We start from the raw sequence: 21,804 nt of genomic DNA on the forward strand, positions 1-21,804 counted from the left end.
TCAGTTTGCATACCGCAGCAACAGGTTCAGAGATGACGCAATCGCCATCACACTGCCCTATCCCATCTAGGCAAAAATAATACCTGTAAGAATGTTGTTCATTGACTACAGCTCAGCATTCAACACCATAGTACCCGCCAAGCTCATCATCAAGCTGGAGTCCCTGGGTCTCAACCCCGCCCTGTAAAACTGGGTCCTGGACTTTGACGGGCCGCCCCCAGGTGGTGGTAGGAAACAACATCTTCGCTGACCCTCAACACTGGGGCCCCACAAGGGTGTGTGTTCAGCCCTCTGCTGTACTCCCTGTTCACCCACGACTACGTGGCCATGCACGCCACCAACTCAATCATCAAGTTTGCAGACAACACAAGAGTAGTGGGCTTGATCACCAACAATGACAAAACGGCCTACAGGGAGGAGGTGAGGGCACTCAGAGTGTGGTGTCAGGAAAACAACCTCTCACTCAAAGTCAACATAACAAAGGAGAAGATCGTGGACTTCAGGAAAGAGCAGAGGGAACACCCCCCTATCCACATCGAAGGGACAGCAGTGGAGAAGGTGGAAAGTTTTAAGTTCCTGGGTGTACACATCAGACACTGAAATGTTCCACCCACACAGACCGTGTGGTGAAGAAAGTGTAACAGCGCCTCTTCAACCTCTGGAGGCTGAAGAAATTGCTTGTCACCCAAAACCCTGACAAACTTTTACAGATGCACAATCGAGAGCATCCTGTTGGGCTGTATCACAGCCTGGTACGGCAACTGCACCGGCCTCAACCATAAGGCTCTCCAGAGGGTGGTGCGGTCTGCACAATGTATCACTGGGGGCAAGCTAACTGCCCTCCAGGACATCTATGGCACCCAATGTCAAAGGAAGGCCAAAAAGATCAAGGACAACAACCACCCGAGCCACTGCCTTTTCACACCGCTACCATCCAGAAGGAGAGGTCAGTACAGGTGCATCACAGCTAGGACCGAGAGATTGAGAAACAGCTTCTATCTCAAGGCCATCAGACTGCTAAACAGCAATCACTAACTCTCAGAGAGGCTGCTGCCTTCATTGAGACCCAATCACTGGACACTTTAATAAATGGATCACTAGTCACTATAAACACTTTAATAATGTTTACATATTAATAATCATGTTTACATACTGTATATGCTAGGTGTATACGCCTTATCTCGGCTCACTGGTCACCATAGCAACACTCACCCGTAGCACGCACTCCAGCAGGTATATTTCACTGGCCATCCCCAAAGCCAACACTTACTTTGGCCGCCTTTCCTTCCAGTTCAGTGCTGCCAACACTGGAACGAATTGCAAAATTCACTGAAGCTGGAGTTTTAAATCTCCCTCTCTAACTTTAAGCATCAGCTGTCAGAGCAGCTTACCTGTACACAGGCAATCTGTAAATAGCACACACAACTACCTCACCCCCATATTATTTCTTACCCTCTTGCTCTTTTGCACCCCAGTATCTCTACTTGCACATCATCATCTGCACATCCATCACTCCAGTGTTAATGCTAAATTGGAATCATTTCCCCTCTAAGGCCTATTTATTGCCTACCTCTTCTACATTTGCACACACATTACATATATTTCTTTCTATTGTGTTATTGATTGTGGAGGTCTGTAAATGTTATCATAGGTACACTTCAACTGTGAGAGACGGAATCTAAAACAAAAATCCAGAAAATCACATTATGATTTTTAAGTAATTAATTTGCATTTTATTGCATGATCATATGTTTCCTGTAGTTCTTGACCAGGTTTGCACACACTGCAGCAGGGATTTTGGCCCACTCCTCCATACAGACCTTCTCCAGATCCTTCAGGTTTCAGGGCTGTCGCTGGGCAATACGGACTTTCAGCTCCCTCCAAAGATTTTCAATTGGGTTCAGGTATGGAGACTGGCTAGGCCACTCCATGACCTTTAGATGCTTCTAACGGAGCCACTCCTTAGTTGCCCTGGCTGTGTGTTTCGGGTCATTGTCATACTGGAAGACCCAGCCACGACCCATCTTCAGTGCTCTTACTGAGGGAAGGAGGTTGTTGGCCAAGTTCTCGCGATACATGGCTCCATCCATCCTCCCTTCAATACGGTGCAGTTGTCCTGTCCCCTTTGCAGAAAAGCATCCCAAAAGAATGATGTTTCCACCTCCATGCTTCACGGTTGGTATGGTGTTCTTGGGGTTGTACTCATCCTTCTTCTTCCTCCAAACACGGCGAGTGGAGTTTAGACCAAAAAGCTCTATTTGTGTCTCATCAGACCACATGACCTTCTCCCATTCCTCCTCTGGATCATCCAGGTGGTCATTGGCAAACTTCAGACGGGCCTGGACATGCGCTGGCTTGAGCAGGGGACCTTGCGTGCGCTGCAGGATTTTAATCCATGACGGCGTAGTGTGTTACTAATGGTTTTCTTTGAGACTGTGGTCCCAGCTCTCTTCAGGTCATTGACCAGGTCCTGCCGTGTTGTTCTGGGCTGATCCCTCACCTTCCTCATGATCATTGATTCCCCACGAGGTGAGATCTTGCATGGAGCCCTAGACTGAGGGTGATTGACCGTCATCTTGAACTTCTTCAATTTTCTAATAATTGCGCCAACAGTTGGTGCCTTCTCACCAAGCTGCTTGCCTATTGTCCTGTAGCCCATCCCAGCCTTGTGCAGGTCTACAATTTTATCCCTGATGTCCTTCCACAGCTGTCTGGTCTTGGCCATTGTGGAGAGCTTGGAGTCTGTTTGATTGAGTGTGTGGACAGGTGTCTTTTATACAGGTAACGAGTTCAAACAGGTGCAGTTAATACAGGTAATGAGTGGAGAACAGGAGGGCTTCTTAAAGAAAAACTAACAGGTCTGTGAGAGTAAGAATAAGAACACCTCCTCCCAGCTGCCCACTGCACTGAAGATAGGAAACACTGTCACCACTGATAAATCCACCATAATTGAGAATTTCAATAAGCATTTTTCTACGGCTGGCCATGCTTTCCACCTGCTCCTACCCCGGTCAACAGCACTGCACCCCCCACAGCAACTCGCCCAAGCCTTCCCCATTTCTCCTTCTCCCAAATCCGTTCAGCTGATGTTCTGAAAGAGCTGCAAAATCTGGACCCCTACAAATCAGCCGGGCTAGACAATCTGGACCCTTTCTTTCTAAAATTATCTGCCGAAATTGTTGCCACCCCTATTGCTAGCCTGTTCAACCTCTCTTTCATGTCGTCTAAGATCCCCAAAGATTGGAAAGCAGCTGCGGTCATCCCCCTCTTCAAAGGGGGGGACACTCTTGACCCAAACTGCTACAGACCTATATCTATCCTACCATGCCTTTCTAAGGTCTTCGAAAGCCAAGTCAACAAACACATTACCGACCATTTCGAATCTCACCATACCTTCTCTGCTATGCAATCAGGTTTCAGAGCTGGTCATGGGTGCACCTCAGCCACACTCAAGGTCCTAAACGATATCTTAACTGCCATCGATAAGAAACATTACTGTGCAGCCGTGTTCATTGATCTGGCCAAGGCTTTCGACTCTGTCAATCACCACATCCTCATCGGCAAACTTGACAGCCTTGGTTTCTCAAATGATTGCCTCGCCTGGTTCACCAACTACTTCTCTGATAGAGTTCAGTGTGTCAAATCGGAGGGTCTGCTGTCCGGACCTCTGGCAGTCTCTATGGGGGTGCCACAGGGTTCAATTCTTGGACCGACTCTCTTCTCTGTATACATCAATGAGGTCACTCTTGCTGCTGGTGAGTCTCTGATCCACCTCTACGCAGAAGACACCATTCTGTATACTTCTGGCCCTTCTTTGGACACTGTGTTAACAACCCTCCAGGCAACCTTCAATGCCATACAACTCTCCTTCCGTGGCCTCCAATTGCTCTTAAATACAAGTAAACTAAATGCATGCTCTTCAACCGATCGCTACCTGCACCTACCCGCCTGTCCAACATCACTACTCTGGACGGCTCTGATTTAGAATGCGTGGACAACTACAAATACTTAGGTGTCTGGTTAGACTGTAAACTCTCCTTCCAGTCCCATATCAAATATCTCCAATCCAAAGTTAAATCTAGAATTGGCTTCCTATTTCGCAACAAAGCATCCTTCACTCTACCAATCCTCGACTTTGGCGATGTCATTTACAAAATAGCCTCCAATACCCTACTCAACAAATTGGATGCAGTCTATCACAGTGCAATCCGTTTTGTCACCAAAGCCCCATATACTACCCACCATTGTGACCTGTACGCTCTCGTTGGCTGGCCCTCGCTTCATACTCGTCGCCAAACCCACTGGCTCCATGTCATCTACAAGACCCTGCTAGGTAAAGTCCCCCCTTATCTCAGCTCGCTGGTCACCATAGCATCTCCCACCTGTAGCACACGCTCCAGAAGGTATATCTCTCTAGTCATCCCCAAAACCAATTCTTTCTTAGGCCGCCTCTCCTTCCAGTTCTCTGCTGCCAATGACTGGAACAAACTACAAAAAGCACTGAAACTGGAAACACTTATCTCCCTCACTAGCTTTAAGCACCAACTGTCAGAGCAGCTCACAGTTTACTCTACCTGTACATAGCCCACCTATATTTTAGCCCAAACAACTACCTCTTTCCCTACTGTATTTAATTAATTAATTTATTTTGCTCCTTTGCACCCCATTATTTTTATTTCTACTTTGCACATTCTTCCATTGCAAATCTACCATTCCAGTGTTTTACTTGCTATATTGTATTTACTTTGCCACCTTGGCCTTTTTTTGCCTTTACCTCCCTTATCTCACCTCATTTGCTCACATCGTATATAGACTTGCTTATACTGTATTATTGACTGTATGTTTGTTTTGCTCCATGTGTAACTCTTTGTCGTTGTATGTGTCAAACTGCTTTGCTTTATCTTGGCCAGGTCGCAATTGTAAATGAGAACTTGTTCTCAACTTGCCTACCTGGTTAAATAAAGGTGAAATCAAATAAAATAAATAAATAAAAGAGCCAGAATTCTTACTGGTTGGTAGTTGATCAAATACTTATGTCATGCAATAAAATGCAAATTAATTACTTAAAAATCATACAATGTGATTTTCTGGATTTTTGTTTTAGATTCTGTCTCTCACAGTTGAAGTGTACCTATGATAAAAATTACAGACCTCTACATGCTTTGTAAGTAGGAAAACCTGCAAAATTGGCAGTGTATCAAATACTTGTTCTCCCCACTGTACATATCCCAACCAGAAGCCATGGATTACAGGCAACATCTGCACCAAGCTAAAGGCTAGAGCTTCAGCTTTCAAGGAGCAGGAAACTAATCCGGATGAACCATCAAACATGCAAACCGTCAATACAGGACTAAGATTCAATCCTACTACACCTGCTCTGACGCTTGTCGGATGTGGCAGGGCTTGCAAACTATTATGGACTACAAAGGGAAACCCAGCCGCGAGCTGCTCAGTGGTGCGAGCCTACCAGAGGTGCTAAATTACTTTTATGCTCTGTTAGGTTCTAAATAACACTGTAAAAACTCAGATGACTAGTAAAGCTGAAACCAAGTTTATTCCCCACTGGGTCACATAGCTGCATAAGACAAAGACATATTTACACAAGCACGGGCATTTCATCCTCTCCTATACTGAGTCTACATGGCTGTTGCCAGACCAGACTTTAGTGATGCCTATTCTTTCTCAATTCATCTGACCTGACCTCGGCCCACATTCCTCACTCCTCCCTAATTCATGGCTGTCCTGTTGACTTGTACCAGACTATGGCCCTTCTCCTTTCCATAGGATACCTGATGTCGAACGATAACATGTTCTAACAAAATGTAAATGTTCTGCATTCCCATCTCTCCCTCAGTAACATGAATAATGATATTTCAAGTTTAGAACCCATCAGTACCCCCTTTTGAACATGAACTCCATACTGTTCAACATGAAATAAACTTGGAAATTACTTAGAAATGAACAAAAAAGACAAAATGAACAAGAAATAAAATATGATTTAACATTCACAGTTGATTACTAGGTTTGCACTGCTGAGACAAATGGCCTCTGATCTATAATTACACTATGCACACTTACGTCCATCTCTCGTCTGATAACTGAGAATGCCATTTCAGCTGGAGCTTTTCTTCCACCATTTTCTCCTTCTGGTTCCTAAGAGAGTGATAGCACAAAATTTGAAAACCAAAGATAAACACAAGTATTAATAATGTGTTAAACTATGCATCATCATATATACAAAGAAAAAACGAAGTTTGGTAACATGACGATTTCCACACTCTCTTCACCTGACTCTATGCCTTCCGGAATTTTTTCTGTTGGTTTGCACAAAAATGAAGGCCCTAAAAAACCTCCTCATTCTTTCATCCAGTCTTCCCCCGTCCGACAACAGGTTCCAAGAGGTGTTCCAAAGCCATGTAATTTTCACTCCCCATCTCCTTCTTCCTCCATGGCCACCCGAAATAAACGTTCTGTGGCCTTAATCAACTTTACCTCATCTTGAGGTAACTCAGCGCTGTATATACGTTTCACATCAATGCCCTCAAAAGATGATATCCCAACAATGCTACTAAGGTAACCCCTGCTACTACTAACACTGCCCATGATGCATACCTCAAAATCCCCTCATTTGCGCTCTAGTCCAGTTCCATGCTGTTACTATAGCATCCTTCAAGCGTACTTTCTTTGATGAACCCCTCACTGAAAGTTGACAATAGTGTCTGAAATTATCACACTATCTCTGCTACTCCCACCATGATCTGAGTGGGTGACGTTCAATTTAACTTCTTAGTAGTCTCTATATTGTACACAGTTAGCTGTCCTTCCTCTCCAACTAGCTATTTCCTGGTATAACTATACAGAGCAGAGTGGTATGGTACCCAGATTCTACTACCCCATTCCTTAATTTATGAACCACACAGATCTCCGCCCCAGTCACATTCCATTCCGCTCTCCCCATTCCATATAACGTTAAATCCTTGGTTTTTGGGACTCCACATACAGTACCAGTCAAAAGTTTGGACACACCTACTCATTCAAGGGCTTTTCCTTATTTTTACTATTTTCTACATTGTAGAATAATAGTGAAGACATCAAAACTATAAAATAACACACATGGAATCATGTAGTAACTAAAAAAGTGTTAAATAAATCAAAATATATTTTAGATTCTTCAAAGAAGCCACCCTTTGCCTCGATGACAGCTTTGCGCACTCTTGGCATTCTCTCAACGAGCTTCACCTGGAATGCTTCTCCAACAGTGTTGAAGGAGTTCCCACACATGCTGAGCACTTGCTGGCTGTTTTTCCTTCACTCTGCGATCCAACTCATCCCAAACCATCTCAGTTGGGTAGAAGTCGGGTGATTGTGGAGGCCAGGTCATCTGATGCAGCACTCCATCACTTTCCTTCATAGCCAAATAGCCCTTACACAGTCTGGAGATGTGTTGAGTCATTGTCCTGTTGAAAAACAAACCATATGGGATGGCATAACGCTGCAGAATGCTGTGGTAGCCATGCTGGTTAAGTGTGCCTTGAATTCTAAATAAATCACGAACAGTGTCACCAGCAAAGCACCATCACACCACCACCTCCGTGCTTCACGGTGGGAACCACACACGCGGAGATCATCCGTTCACCTACTCTGCGTTTCACAAAGACACAGTGGTTGGAACAAAAAATGAAACATTTGGACTCATCAGACCAAAGGACAGATTTCCACTGGTCTGATGTTCATTGCTTGTGTTTCTTGGCCCAAACAAGTCTCTTCTTATTAGTGGTGTGCTTTAGTGGTGGTTTCTTTGCAGCAATTTAACATGAAGGTCTGATTCACACAATCTCCACTGAACAGTTGATGTTGAGATGTGTCTGTTACTTGAATTCTGTGAAGCATTTATTTGGGCTGGTAAATCTAATGAACTTATCCTCTGCATCAGAGCTAACTCTGGGTCTTCCTTTCCTGTGGCGGTCCTCATGAGAGCCAGTTTCATCGTAGCGCTTGATGGTTTTGCGACTGTACTTGAAGACACTTTCAAAGTTCTTGACATTTTCCACATTGACTGACCTTCATGTCCTAAAGTAATGATGGACTGTCTTTGCTTATTTGAGCTGTTCCTGACAGAATATGGACTTGGTCTTTTACCAAATAGGGCTATCTTCTGTATACCACCCCTACCTTGTCAGAACACAACTGATTGGCTCAAACACATTAAGATGGAAAGAAATTCCACAAATTAACTTTTAACAAGGCACACCTGTTAATTGAAAAACATTGCCAGTGACTACCTCATGAAGCTGGTTGAGAGAATGCCAAAAGAGTGCAAAGCATTTATCAAGCCAAAGGGTGGCAAAACGGACTTTGAAGAATGTCAAATATAAAATATGTTTTGATTTGTTTTACCCTTTTTTGATTACTACATGATTCCTTTATGTGTTTTTTCATAGTTTTGATGTGTTCACTATTATTCTACAATGTAGAAAATAAAGAAAAACCATTGAATGTCTAGGTGTGTCCAAACTTTTGACTGGAACTGTATATGCTCACCTTGGTTTTGCTCATTTATTGTGTGTGTTTTCTTGATCTGGGTTTGAAAGGCAAATAGTGAGTGCGTTCGAGCACATTATTTATTCAGTGTATGGTAATGTGATAGTAGCTTATTCCCGGTGGGATGTAGGCTACATGTTTATATCCTAGGTTTTATGTACAGTGCCTTCAGAAAGCATTCTTAACCCTTGGCTTATTCCACATTTTCTGTTAGTCTGAATAAAAAAAGGATTACATTTATTTATTTAGTTTATTTAACATGTTTTTAGAAATGTTTGCTAATTTATTGAAAATTAAATATCAAATGTACATGTACAAATTCACACAAATGTACAAATTCACACTCCTGAGTCAATACTTTGTAGATGCACATTTTGGCACCGATTACAGCCACGAGTCTTTCTGGGGAAGTTTCTAGTATGAATGGTGAAAATATGTTGTTACAGCCTGAATTTAACATTTTTAAAACGTCTATTTTTTTGTCACTGACCTACACACAATACCCCAGAATGTCAAAGTGGAATTTTGTATGTAGAAAATGTTTGAAATTAATTTAAATTAAAAGCTTAACAAAAGGCTAAGCTGTGATTTCATGAATATGAATATTTTCTAGTAAGATTATTTGACTGTTGCGCTATGCTAATTAGTGGAGTTGCTGACAATTCTCCCGGATCCGGGATGGGTAGTTCCAAGTTAAATGTCTTGAGTCAATAAGTATTCAACCCATTTGTTATGGCAAGCTTAAATAAGTTCATGAGTACAAATGTGCTAAACAAATTACATAAGTTGCATGAACTCATTCCGTGTTCAATAATAGTGGTTAACATTATTTTTTAATGACTACCCCATCTCTGTACCTCACACATACAATTATTTGTAAGTTCCCTTAATCGAGTGGTGAGGACAATGGTGAATTTAAAACTGAGTTTTTAAATGTTTTATTTCACCTTTATTTAACCAGATAAACTAGGCCAAGATAAAGCAAATGCAGTGAGACAGAAACAACACAGAGTTACATGGAATCAATAGACAGTCAATAGAAAAAAAGAAGAAAAAAAGTCTATATACAGTGTGTGCAAATGGCATGAGGAGCTATGGCAATAAATAGGCCATAGTAGCAAAGTAATTACAATTTAGCAGATAAACATTGGAGTGATAGATGAGCAGATGATGGTGTGTAAGTAGTGATATTGGTGTGCAAAAGAGCAGCAAAGTAAATAAAAAACCATATATGGGGATGAGGTAGGTAGGGTGGGCTATTTACAGCTTTAACGATCTGCAAAGATTAGTTGCTCAGATAGCTGATGTTTAAAGTTGGTGAGGGAAATGTAAGTCTCCAGCTTCAGCGATTTTTGCAATTCGTTCCAGTCACTGGCAGCAGAGAACTGGAAGGAAAGACGGCCGAAAGGAGGTGTTGGCTTTGGGGATGACCAGTGAGATATACCTGCTGGAGCGCGCACTACGGGTGGGTGTTATCGTGACCAGTGAGCTGAGATGAGACGGAGCTTTACCTAGCATAGACTTGTAGATGACCTGCTGACGAATATGTAGCGAGGACCAGCCGACTAGAGCATACAGGTCGCAGTGGTGGGTGGTGTAAGGCGCTTTGGTAACAAAACGGATGGCACTGGGATAGACTGCCTCCAATTTCCTGAGTAGAGTATTGGAAGCTATTTTGTAGATTACATTGCCAAAGTCAAGGATCAGTAGGATAGTCAGTTTTTCTAGGGTAAGTTTGGCGGCGTGAGTGAAGGAGGCTTTGTTGCGAAATAGAAAGCCGATTCTAGATTTGATATTGGATTGGAGATGTTTGATATGAGTCTGGAAGGAGAGTTTACAGTCTAGCCAGACACCTAGGTATTTGTAGTTGTCCACATATTCTCGGTCAGAACCGTCCAGAGTAGTGATGCTAGTTGGGCGGGCGGGTGCAGGCAGCGAACGGTTGAAGAGCACGCATTTGGTTTTGCTAGCGTTTACGAGCAGTTGGAGGCCACGGAAGGAGTGTTGTATGGTATTGAAGCTCGTTTGGTTAGTGCTTGAACTGTTTGGGCATAGACCAACTTTGCAGGCTATCTCTGCAGTAGATTGCAACTCCTCCCCCTTTGGCTGGTCTATCTTGACGGAAAATGTTGTAGTTGGGTATGGAAATCTCAGAATTTTTGGTGGCTGTCCTAAGCCAGGATTCAGAGACGGCAAGGACATCGGGGTTGGCGGAGTGTGCTAAAGCAGTGAGTAAAACAAACTTAGGGAGGAGGCTTCTGATGTTAAAATGCATGAAGTCAAGGCTTTTTAGATTATAGAAGTCAACAAATGAGAGTGCGTGGGGACACGCAGGACCTGGGTTAGCCTCCACATCACCCAAGGAACAGAGGAGGGGTAGGATGAGGGTACGGCTAAAGGCTAGCAAAACTGGTCGTCTAGTGCGTTGGGGACAGAGAATAAAAGGAGCAGATTTCTGGGCGTGGTAGAATAGATTCAGGGCATAATTAGCAGATGGGTATGGTGGGATGCAGGTACAGTGGAGATAAGCCCAGGCACTGAGTGATGATACGAGAGGTTGCATCTCTGGACATGCTGGTTATACTGGGTGAGGTCACCGCATGTGTGGGAGGTGGGACAAACGAGGTATGTAAGGCATGTACAGTGGGACTAGGGGCTCCACAGTAAACTAAAACATTGATAATTATCCTAAACAAAAGTATACAAGGCATATTGACATTTGAGAGACACATAAAGCAATCACAGGGGTTGAGTGGGAGAGCTAGCTAAGTCAACAATGGGTAAGACAACAACAGCTAATCAGCTAAGTCAACAACAACAGGTAAAATGGCGATGAATGGGCAGGGAGGGTCGGTTAACTACACACAGGGTCTGAGTTCGGGGCTAGGGTGACAGATAAACAAAGGTAAACAAAGTGGAGTACCGTGATAAATGAACAGTCCAGCAGGCATCAGCTATGTAGCCAAGTGATCATAGGGTCCAGTGTACAGCAATAGATGAAACAGGAAAACCGCTAGGTAGTCATTACTACGCTAGCATGCGGGAGATACGGCGTTTAAAGTTAGCAGTCTGGGGTAAGTAGAAGCGTCTGCTCCGTCGTCCGGCAAAGGCCAGTTGAAGGCACAGCTGATGGAATTACGTCTGTGGACCAGTCGTGGTGGTACGGCGGGGCCTCGTGTCGACGAAGGGAATGGGCCAGATGGCGAAAGAGGTATTGTAGTTGTGGGAATTTCGTTTGCTAGCCGGGAGATGCGCCTGGCTCAGGGCTAGCTTCTGGGCTGGGTCACTAAGTTGAAGATAGCTAGCTGTGATGATCAATGGTCCAGGGGTTTATGGCAGGAATCTGGCGTTGTAGTGGAGAAAAACAGTCAGAGGCTGGCAGGTATTATCCATCCTAAATAAAACAGCTGGTGCCTGAGCAGAGGGTAAAGGCCGCTAGCTGTGGCTAACAATGACGAAATGGCTAATGTAAACTCACCCCATTCCGTGCAAATGTGCGCAACCACAACATTCAAACGAGGCTACAAAGAAAACTAATGGGACTGTAGCGACTGTGTTGCCTTCAAAATCGGGGGTGTGAACTACGTTTCTATTCAAGCATTGATCGGCTCTATATTATTGGAGAAAAGTTGAAAAAAACTGACCTTCCGTTACATCGTGACGTGTCATGTCTTAACATACAGCACTCATAAAGCAACTATTTTTGTCTTACAATCTCTCTCCACCAGGTGTAGCACTTCTCTCATCCTTTAAAAACAAGAAATGGACAGTGACGGGGATAAGGGGTGATACCTAGTCATTTTTGCGTCATCATTACATGCGATCATCATTCTCGAAGTCGCTGTTTACTTCTAAGATCACTTTAGCACCGCCCTAAAAACCCGATTCAAATTCGACACAAACCTTCAAATAGGTATGTAATGACACATTATATAAACTCTTTATAGTGTTTTATTTACATTTCAGAGGCGATAAGCTGATAAGTTGGACAGATCGAGTGAAAAAAAGCAGTTTTCCCACACAACATCTCTCCTCACTATCACGCATTAGTTTCGCTTCCCCACCCGCCATTGCCTTCTTGATTCATGCAGAAACGGGCAGCGTGGGGGTCATGTAATTGATTATGTTGGGAAGGGGAGAAATTGGGCTTTACAGTGATATTGACATTACAGTTGATCTGGAAGTATTACTTTTTTGGGGCGCTAAAATAAAGTAAACTGTACTGACCTGTCACGACTTCTACCGAAGGTAACTCCTCTCCCTGTTCGGGCGGTGCTCGGCGCTCGGCGTCGCCGGTTTACTAGCCGCTACCGATCCCTTTTTCTTTTTCTGGTTGTTTTGTCTGTGTTCCTTTTCACACCTGGTTTCAATTGCTTTGATTTCTGTGGGTATATAGGGCACCTGTTACCTGCCGTAATTCGTGCAGGATTAAACTTGTGAGTATTAGCGTTCGGTATTCTATGCGGTTTATTATTTTCGCATTTGACGCATGTGTATGTAGTGTCGGGACTGTGGTTGTTCCTCTGTGTACTGACACGAGTTTGTTTTCCTCCGAGCGCATTGTTTGGACATTTATCTGGGCCAATTTGTGTATTGGTGGACTATGTGTACAGATCTCTACATTAAACACGCTTTTTAAAGAAAATACCTGCTCTCCTGCGCCTGACTCCTACACCTCTCACCGAGACACACTTTATCACAGGACCACGGCGATGTACAAAAGTGAGTGAGTTTACGTTAGTAACTTAGCTAATTAGCTGGCTACCTTCTGATGAAAGTTTTGGCTATAGGATCTAAAAAAATAGCGGATCCGTGTCACATTGAGTGAGGCGGGTTACCGGAAGGTACATTTAATAAAAAAATGGAAAAAGAGATTGAAAAATAAATTGGAATATATACAAAAAATATTTAAAAAAGACGAAAAATACAAAAAGTAAACGAGAGGACAACAAACTACGTCTGCACTGCTACGCCATCTTGGATACTAACACATGACTCACACACAATAACTGTCAGTCTTAGAATGATCAAGTGTACAAATGTTAAAATACTTGTGTTGTATAACATGACTGATCCCTGTGTGTCCATCTCCTCTCCCTGAAGCTCTGACGGCAGTTTAATGGTTGTTTTAGGAGAATTGAGGATGGATTAACAACATTGTGTTTACTCCACAATATGTACATGCTGACCACACCGCTCGCGTGGTTCTATTTGTGATGCTTGACACACTGCATGTCCCACCTCTCCCATTTCCTAATTGTTTTTTAGAAGCATATACCCACGTGCGTGATTGAAAGATGAACTGAGATCCATACTCCAGTCCAGTTGTTAGTGGTAATGCACCTTAAAGTTGGTTGCCATCTGCCATATAAAGTCCAAAGAAGAAGAATAAGAAGCCTGAAGGAGGAGAGATTACTAGAAACAAACTCGGTTTACCCTTTTATCTGTGGATTAATTGTTGGAGTAGAGGACCTTGTGCATTTCATTTAAAATAACACAAGTAATACTGCAAAAGGTGTGGCCAAGGAATTAACTTTTTTTCCTGAATACAAAGCATTATGTTGGGGAAAATACAACACATCACTGAGTACCACTCTTCATATTTTCAAGCATGGTGGTGGCTGCATCATGTTATGGGTATGCTTGTCATTGGCAAGGACTGGGGAGTTTTTTAGGGTAAAAAGAAACGGAATACAGCTAGCTATAAGCACAGGCAAAATCCTAGAGGAAAACCTGATTCAGTCTGCTTTCCAACAGACACTGGGAGACAGTAGGACAATAACCTAAAACACAAGGCCAAATCTACACAGGAGTACATACCAAGATGATATTGAATGTTCCTGAGTTGCGTAGTTACGGTTTTGACTGAAAATCTATGACAAGACTTGATAATGGCTGTCTAGCAATGATCAACAATCAACTTGACAGAGCTTGAAGAATGAAAAAAATAATAATTGTACAATCCAGTTCTGCAAAGCTCTTAGAGACTTCCCCAAAAAGACTCAAAGCTGTAATCGCCACCAAAGGTGCTTCTACAAAGTATTGACTTATATCTTTATTTCATTTTCAATAAATTTGCAAACATTTCCAAAAACATGTTTTCACTTTGTCATTATGGGGTGTCGATGAGTGAGAAAAAAAATCTATGTAGTTATGAGGTATGAATACTTTGAAGGCACTGTACATAATAGGCTACAAAACATTTATTCTCTTGATAGAAAAACTGTATTGTGTAAAAAAAGGAATTTTTAAAAAGATGACTGAATGCCATCAATAATTTAAGACCTACAGCGAGCTCTTTAGCCTATATTCTGGAATAATTTTCAGCACTAGACAGCTCCTGTAACGACACAGTTAAGTTTAACTTTATAATGAGTACACTGCGTGGTGTTTTGAGACATGGGTGTGACATCTTCAGCTGTTATGTTTACGATCTTTAAAGCCAGACTCAGTAAGTCCCAAATAAAATGTCATTTTTAAAATCTGGTTTAATATATCTCAAAATGTATAGATAAAAGAGTAATTTATCATTTGGGTCCCTTCAAAGTGTCAAAAATGAAGGTTTTACTAATTATAAGTACAGCAGCTTTGTTTACATATTGAAGGTCAGATTTCTCCAGGTAATTATGATGCATAGGCATATTGATCATTTATCTTGTGCACTTTCTGTCACACCCTGATCTGTTTCACCTGTCCTTGTCTCCACCCCCTCCAGGCGTCGCTTATTTTCCTCTGTGTATTTATCCCTGTGTTTCCTGTCTCTCTGTGCCAGTTCGTCTTGTCAAGTCAACCAGCGTGTTTTTCCAGTGCTCCTGCTTTTTCTTACCACTCTTTTGCTAGTCCTCCCGGTTTTGACCCTTCCCTGCCCTGACTCTGAACCCGCCCGCCTGACCATACTGCCTGTCCTGACCTCGAGCCTGCCTGCCACTCTGTACCTCCTGGAGTCTGACCTTGTTATGATCTTTTTGTCAGTCCACGACCATTCTCTTGCCTGCCCCTTGGATACTAATAAATATCAGAGACTCAAACTTCTGCCTCCTGTGTCTGGGTCTCGCCCTGTGCCCTTATACTTTCTTTCTGTTCCTCTGATCCATCCACAACTACAGCAACAATACATATCTATATCAAATTGTATTGTTCCATACACATATTTAACAGATGTTATTGTGGGTGTATATCACTCTCATTACAAACGAGAGTTGAGTGATACAGAATAAAAGTGTAATTTAGCTGACAAAAACATGTAACGGTTAATAATATTGTCTCCTGGCTGTCAGTCCATCTGAGCATCTGCCTTTCTGTGCGACCATTGACGATGTGCAAGAGCGCAGATTAGAAAACACTGGTGGGCCTGTCAAAGTTGCTTTGATGTTGGTAGCTTAAGCTTCTGAATAAAAATTAGACACAATTCCACTTTTCATTCAGCAAGGGATTGAGAATATTTTCCTAGTGCAACACTCGCTAGTTGGACCACATTTTCAGACTCCTCAGCACGGCCTGCTGGACACTATGGACTTTTTTGGGGGGGACGTCAGCTAACTTCCTGCATTTCAACACATTTTGCCATGATACAAAGAGAAACGTGCAGTTTTATAATGCTACTTGTCATGACGTGGCCCTTTCTGGGTATAGATCATGTCTTCCCCCTCTCTCTCTCTCTCCTACACCCAGGTTATGTTATCTCAGGTCGTAAATTCCTGGTGGAGACTCTCTCCCCCTTTTCATGCAGATAGAGTCCACAGAGTAAACAAAGGATTTCACGTGGCCGAACTCCTAAATCCCCAAATGAAAATGAAGCTATATGTCCACTTGTGAGAATGTGGGAAGGGTCCGTGGACACTTAAGGGACAGTTATGTTGAGTGTGTTTCATTTCGTGACCTCACGAAGGACAGGAAACACACACAACTACAGTGTATATTGATTGCAATTATTCCCGAATGAGTGAGGGTTCAGGTGAGCATTCAGGTGCAAAGGATTAGCATTTCAATTAGGATTCACTACTGTGTGTAGTGAATCCTTTGACTTTCCCGCTTCTTTCTCAGTTCACACCCACTTCCCTTTGTCCACCGAGCCGTCATATCGGCTTAGCCCACTAGGGAATCTTCCCTATCCTTGTTTTTACCAATATCTATTGTTTGTTTGTTTGTTTAAGAATTTCTGTGATTATTTAGTTAGTTAGTAAATAAATGATTAAGCCAATTGGTGTATGGACGATTTATAGTAAAGGCAGGGTTCGTGCAGGTAACCAACAATTTACGACGTTCAGATGAGACTGACGTGAGGTAAAGAATAATTCCTTAATAGAAGACTAATTGATCAGATATTAAAATATCTGAAGAGTTAAATTCTGAAAATTATAACTTTGTAATATGAAGATTTTCAGTGGTGCCACGACTTCCTAGTTATTTACATGATTCGTTTTTATCACACAATAATAATTACAGAGAATTTATTTGATAAAATAACGGTCTTCACTTTTAATGTTGCCAAAGACACACCATACTCTACGCATTTTGTCATGAGATTAAGAGAAAATGTTGCAGTTGTTTTGCTAATTTCCTGCTATTCTACACTTTCACCAATGGGGCTTGGAGAACATTTTGCCTGGGTTTGTTTACATTATGTCTTGCCTGGGTTTGTTTTGTCAACCCGACAGTTTGACATTTCATAATCACAAATGACGTAAATGAGACTTACTGAGTCTGCCTTTAAAACACTTAAGCCTAAATTCCATCGCTTTCGGGAAACCGGGCCATGGTCTTTCGTCAACACGATGTTCCTACATTTTCTTTTCTTTATTTTCTTTATTTAACCTTTATTTAACTAGGCAAGTCAGTTAAGAACAACATCTTATTAACAATGTCGACCTACCCCGGCCAAACCCTAACTCGGACGACGCCGGGCCAATTTTGTGCCTCTGTCTTGCCCCTCAATGTTAAAATCCAAGCACAGGGGTCACCCTTTCACAGTTACTATGATGAGATTTGACTTCAAATATCTTGATTTTGTGAAATTGTGTTAATGTAATGAAAGATTACTTTTTGTGAAAAACGTATGTTACCTTGGTCACTGGCGGTTGCCATGGTGCATCAGTAGTAATATAATAATCAATGCTGAGTTCAAAACAACTCAAAAATCTACGACTTCCGAATTCAGTGTGTTCAAGACAACTGGGAAAAATTGTTTTGAACCGTCATCCAACTCGGAATTCCAAAATCGTGAATGCGGGACTATTTCGAGAGCTCCGATTTTCCAATCTGAGGATCACTAACGTCATGATTTGACCTTGTTTGTTTCAGAGTTCCCAGTTGTCTTGAAAGCACCAATACGCCAAGTCGATATTCATGTCATAGGAAGGAATTACCATCGAACATGCCCACAAATTGTGGAAAACAATCATTCTTACCCATTGACCTCCATTGTAAAAGAGCCAACTTCGTTATCGATGTTTAGTTATACAGAAATAACAAAACATGCAGAAAATCTGCTGTGTTGTTTAATGTACATGTAACCAGGTGAAACATCCCAACCTAAGGTTCACAATGCTCCCACGTAGGTAAATAGAGCCTGTGGGAAGAGCCTTGTGGCTTCAGGCTATTCGGTGTGGAGAGTGGGAAATGGGACCCGGTGTCCAAGTAGGCTACATGTAGCTATGTGTGTGGAAGACATTTAATCACAGCTAACTTGTTTAGTATAGTCTGTTTGTAACTCCACTCACTACTTCTAGCTGTATAGTCTGTTTGTTTGTGTTGTTGGTCTTGGCCAGCTGAATTTTCCAGTCGGTAGCTAGCTAGCATTCACATGGCTGCTGCTAGCAAGTCATGAAAAAGGGCATGAGGGAAGCCCTACAATATTACATTTTCTAAGTAGTGAGAAAGACCAGGAGTAGGCATGTTGTACTTTTGTTACGTGTAGTTTTACAATTGACTAAAACAAGCAGACAAGAAAATTGCTTTAGAAAAAGGTAACATTTTTGCTGTGAGCCAACGGGGTAACCTAGCTAACTACAGGTTGTTTTCTCCACAAGCGGGCGGACCGCAACATTCTATCTAATACTGACTTGGACTATGGTCTTGAGCTTATCTATGGCATCCTTCTGTTCTCTTCCACTCAGGGTCAAGTACTAGGGTCTAGTACTAATGTTAGTTCACAAAATACAAAAAAATATACATTAATTGAGGGGTGTGTTGGGTTTATTTAAGATACGCTTTATAAACTTGATGCAAGTACTCAGGACCGCCATTCTGAGTAGCTAACATAATTATTGCCTTGCGTACGGTATACATTCAGATTCATTTTTTTTAAACATTCATTGAAAATGATTAGTTGATTCAACAGTGGTCCAGCCGGCCTTTTTCTTGGCTCTCTGCACCATGCCATTGATGGCCTTGATACACTTGTCCATACCCACCAACTGCAAGACCACACACACACACACACACACACACACACACACACACACACACACACACACACACACACACACACACACACACACACACACACACACACACACACACACACACACACACACACACACACACACACACACACACACACACACACACACAGAGAGAGAAACGTATCAGGAGAAGTGGAAGTCTAGAAAAGCTCCTCCTTAGTTGAAAGGCTTCACTTACCCTTTTATTTCATCATGCTCAGATCTAGGACCAGCTTATCCTCTCCAAACCATGATGTTAACCAGTAGGAGTGAAAAAACTTGTCTTCAGATCAGTATCTATCTGCGCAACTTCATCCTGCTCAAAGCTGTGTACTAGTAAACTCAGCAAAAAAAGAAACATCCCTTTTTCAGGACGCATGAGGACTGCAGATGTGGCCAGGGCAATAAATTGCAATGTCCATACTGTGAGATGCCTAAGACAGTTCTAGAGGGAGACAGGACTGACAGCTGATCATCCTCGCATTGGCAGACCATGTATAACAACACCTGCACAGGATCGGTACATCCGAACTTCACACCTGCAGGACAGGTACAGAAAGGCAACAACAACTGCCCAAGTTACACCAGGAACACACAATCCCTCCATCAGTGCTCAGACTGTCCACAATATCCTGAGAGAGGCTGGATTGAGGGCTTGTAAAGGCAGGTCTTCACCAGACATCACTGGCAACAATGTTGCCTATGGGCACAAACCCACTGTCGCTGGACCAGACAGGACTGGCAAAATTGCTCTTCACTGACAAGTTGCGGTTTTGTCTCACCAGGAGTGATGGCCGGATTCGCGTTTATCGTCGAAGGATTGAGCGTTTACACCGAGGCCTGTACTCTGGAGCGGGATCGATTTAGAGGTGGAGGGTCCGTCATGGTCTGGGGCGGTGCCTCACAGCATCATTGGACTGAGCTTGTTGTCATTGCGGGCAATCTCAACGCTGTGCATTACAGGGAAGACATCCTCCTCCCTCATGTGGTACCCTTCCTGCAGGCTCATCCTGACATGACCCTGCAGCATGACAATGCCATACTGCTTGTTCTGTGCGTGATTTCCTGCAAGACAGGAATGTCAATGTTCTGCCATGGCCAGTAAGGAGCTAAGAGCCCAGATCACTTCTGGGACCTGTTGGATCGGAGAGTGAGGTCTAGGTCAATTCCCCCCAGAAATGTCTGGGAACTTGCAGGTGCCTTGGCGGAAGAGTGGGGTAACATCTCACGGCAAATCTGGTGCAGTCCATAAGGAGGAGATGCACTGCCGTACTTAATGCAGCTGGTTACTAAATATTGACTGTTACTTTTGATTTCGACCCCCCCTTTGTTCAGGACACATTTGGACACATTATTCAATTTCTGTTAGTCACATGTCTGTGGAACTTGTTCAGTTTAGGTCTCATGTTATGTTCATACAAATATTTAAACATGTTTAGTTTGCTGAAAATAAACACAGTTGACAGTGAGAGGACATTTATTTTTTGCTGCGTTTAGTTTAGGGGCTGTACTTTCCATCTTGCGGCACTGTCACAATTACTTTTTACAGACCTAGGTATTTTTCTGACATTGAAATCTGACATTGAAATCTTCTAAAATTCAGCCGCCTCGACGGGCTACACCACCACCAAAGATTTTTATGACTAACCCAAGATAGACCAGAGCCTGTCATTTCCAATGGGAGCAAATCAATCATAGTGGGCAGAACAAGCAAGGAGGTGGGCAGAGCATGAGCTAGCAGAATCCTATTGATGTGTTTTGGCATTTATTAGGAAACGCCTACTGTGTGGAGTGCACGTGTACAATAACTCAATTCGCTCTTGCCCTCCTAAACGACTACATTTTTTTTACAACTTTGACAAAGGGTAAAGCCAACAATACATAATACACTCTTTCACAGATTCTAGTTTTGGAAACAGAAAACTGTATTAAAATCAAACTTTTCATCAAGGAGAACATTTGCCTGCCACTGGGCTTCCTCACATCTGTGCCACCACTGCAGCCATGACTTCACTCTCTTCCTGTTTAGATCATGTGAGACATCACAACAGTTTCCCAGCTCATCAGATCTCTCCACTGATGTGGTGGATGAGCTCTTTGTGACATTTGCTGATGTAAATAAAATACATTTGATTTGATGACATTATACAGTTTAGACTTAGACATTTTGCATCACTTATATATAATCTGTTTTATTGTAGGAGGCTTTCATGACGTCCACACCTTGTATTGAATTATTTTAAACCACTCACTATCTATTATAGTATCAGTATCGCAGTATTGCATAATATCCACCAGGTGGCAGAATTATACAAGTAACTGATGGCAAAACTTGAGAGAGAGAGAGAGAGAGAGAGAGAGAGAGAGAGAGAGAGATAAGAAAATTGTGCTGATATTTTGATGATAAAGATCTGGGTACAAGGTGTGTTGAGAGGAGAGTGATCATGTTAACTATAGAAAGAATACAAATAATTCCCGTGTGACATATTGGTGAGAGACACAAGTACTGTCTGCCTTAGCCCTTGATCATAACTCTTAGTTCTATTACATTACACAATAATTGGACGAAGGCGTTTTCTCTACTGGGGGAGTTTTAAGAGACCGACACTCAGTCTGAACATTAACACACATCACTAGTGGTACAGATTTGGAAGCATAACAACCTATTTTAGTATTAAGGTTAGGATTAGTGTTCCCACACAGCCATATCTCCAAGTTACAGTGCATGCTTACGGAAGACAGACAGAGGGACCATTTGAGTTAAATATCTCCAGACCCATCCTTCAATTTTTTACCAAAACAGTTGCGGGGAAATACTTTG

This window comes from Oncorhynchus masou, chromosome 27, assembly GCF_036934945.1.
Source record: "Oncorhynchus masou masou isolate Uvic2021 chromosome 27, UVic_Omas_1.1, whole genome shotgun sequence".
Lineage (NCBI taxonomy): Eukaryota > Metazoa > Chordata > Actinopteri > Salmoniformes > Salmonidae > Oncorhynchus > Oncorhynchus masou.